The sequence below is a fragment of the Echinops telfairi genome, unplaced genomic scaffold (genome assembly GCF_000313985.2).
Source record: "Echinops telfairi isolate 266 unplaced genomic scaffold, ASM31398v2 ScPeMD7_2291;HRSCAF=2852, whole genome shotgun sequence".
Classification (NCBI taxonomy): Eukaryota; Metazoa; Chordata; class Mammalia; order Afrosoricida; family Tenrecidae; genus Echinops; species Echinops telfairi.
The window spans coordinates 11,406,462-11,408,775 of NW_022106189.1; the positions used below are offsets into that span (position 1 = coordinate 11,406,462).

Genomic DNA, 2,314 nt, shown 5'->3' on the forward strand with positions numbered 1-2,314 from the left:
CACACACACACATACATACACAGCTCCATGGAATTCTTCAAGGAATTAGTATTTGTTAATAGAAATCCAGAGGCCTGTCCAAATGTCCTCTTAGCATGTCACCTCTGTGACTGAGAGGAGGCCCATGCCTGGAACATGACAGCTGAGGCCAGGCTGGCCTGTGGGTGGCAGAGACTCAGGGGCCAAAGGGCGGAAAGTGGGACAGGTGGAGGGAGGGGTGGTGAGCAGTGGGACGGGGGGCTAGCAGGTGCTCAGGGGTATGCCAACCATCTGCAGGTCAGGGGTGCTGCAGGAGCCAGGAAGGGGGCAGGTAGGGTGCTGAGCGAAGGAAAGAAGCTGAGCGCACCAGGTCCAGAGATTGGGGTGATCCCTCAGTGCCCCATCCCATTCCTGCTCAGCAGGACCCAGCACAGGGGAGAGCCCTGGCCACCTGGACCTCCTTAGCAGCCGGTCCCTTGCTTTTCTTCTCCCATTCCAGGAAAACGTTTGCCTTCGTCCGGCTGTGATTCCGGGCTGAGCAAACATTCCACTTCCTAAGGAGTAGGAGTCTCTAGTGTGACTCTTGGCAGCCCTGTACAGACACCAGCCTGTTGTGTTCACTCTCCCCCTCCAGGGGCCCAAGATGGTTCGTGACACCCCGACTTACCTCGTGCACTGCTCACCGGGGCACGCCAGGAGATGGCCGGCACAGCCAGGTAAGAAGCCTGAGCCCGTCCCAGGAACCAGGACAGGCAAACGCCTGGAGAGGCACTTTCCGCTGCCCCACCAGTGACCTCAGCCCCAGCAACATCCCCACCCTCTCTGCTCTCCCTCCAGGAGAAGCCAGCAGCCCAGCAAGCAAGGGGAGGAGGTGCCTCAGGGAAGGGAAGGGGTGGGAAAAGGAGCAGCTGAAGAGGGAAAGGATGGAGAAGGCTGACCATTCCCATCACTCGGCCAATGTTGACCCAGTTGGGGGCCTCTGGCCCCAGAGGGAGCGGCCAGCCCTGCCTCCCTGCTGGGGCTGGGATCCTGCAGGGGTGGCAGGCCCGGGACAGGCACCACGCCAATGCCATTTTCGAGGGTCAGGCTTGGAGCGAGGGTCACAGAAAAAGAACAGACCATGTCCCCTCCCCCCATCACTCCCCGGCTTGGAGCGAGGGTCACAGAAAAAGAACAGACCATGTCCCCTCCCCCCATCACTCCCCACCAGTAAAGGGTGAGGGACAGCCCTGCAGAGGCCCCTGGGTGGGGTTTGGTCTTTGGGGAGGAGCTCTCGGCAAATGGAAACCAGGCCTCACAACTGGCCAGCCTCAGCGGCTGCACAGCCCCAAGAAAGCCTCCGGTCACCCTGGCCACTCCCAAAGCCTCCAGGCCTGAAAGGTGCTGTGACCTGGGTGTTGAAATCAAAGGGGAGAGAGAGCAGGGGTGGGGGCGAGCAGCTAAAGTAAGATTGGGGTGCCAGTGGTAAACGTGCTGCAGCTACACCATCCCTCCTTTTCTGTGCTTTGGGCGTCCTTTGCTGCTGGCACTTTGAACTCCCCAGGCCAGCTGGCCCGGGAGGGCTGTCAGAGGCCAACTCACTGTGTGGCCTTGGGCGGGTTTCCAGGCGAGCCGGGGTCAGGCGAGGCCAGGCAAGCCCGAGTCCATTCCCTACCCCAAGGGTGTGCACTGTGCATTTCTGGAGTCTCATCCCAGGTGAGTAAGCAAATGTGGGAGCCCATTCCCTAAGCAAGGACTTGAGGGCCCAGTTAGTGAGGAGACGTTTGCCCAGGGACACACAGCTTTTGAGCTGAGGTCCCCCACATCCTGATACCCGGAGCTTGGTGTGTAGTGTTGTACATTGTTGTGGATTCCACCCACTCATTCAGTCACTGAATTCACTCCTCACAGATACGAGTGATGTGCTTGGGGTCTGAGGACATGACTGTGAACGGTGCAGACAGCGCTCACAGGCTAGGGAGGAAGGCTATGATTGCATCTGTTGTAACATGCGCTCTGACTGCAGAATGGGGGCTCAGGAGAGGGTACAAAAAGGCTTCCTGGACCTTCAGGACCAGTGGCGAGAGCGGCGATACCAGGAGGGTGGAAAGGAGGAACAGATTACAAGGATCTACATATAACCTTCTCTCTGGGGGACGGATAACAAAAAAGTGGGTGAAGGGACACGTTGGACGGTGCAAGATATGACAAAGTAATAATTTATAAATTATCAGGGATTCATGAGGGAGTGGGAAGCGGGGAGGGAGGGGGAAAAATGAGGAGCTGATGCCAGGGGCTTAGGTGGAGAGCAAATGTTTTGAGAATGATGAGGGCAATGAATGTACAAATGTGCTTT

General features: G+C 57.8%; 1 protein-coding gene across 3 annotated transcripts in view; it reads right to left on the minus strand.

Moving 5' to 3' along the window:
• The window catches only part of ZNF423 (zinc finger protein 423), a 362,848-nt gene that overhangs the window by 192,169 nt on the left and 168,365 nt on the right, over positions 1–2,314 (minus strand). Inside the window, exon 1 of one of the 3 annotated variants that reach the window (XM_045293659.1) lies at positions 647–688. The exons of the other annotated variants lie outside the window; for them this stretch is intronic. The gene's annotated coding sequence lies outside the window, so the exon portion shown is untranslated. Of the gene's footprint in view, positions 1–646; positions 689–2,314 lie in introns of those variants that run through there. 3 annotated transcript variants of the gene reach the window in all.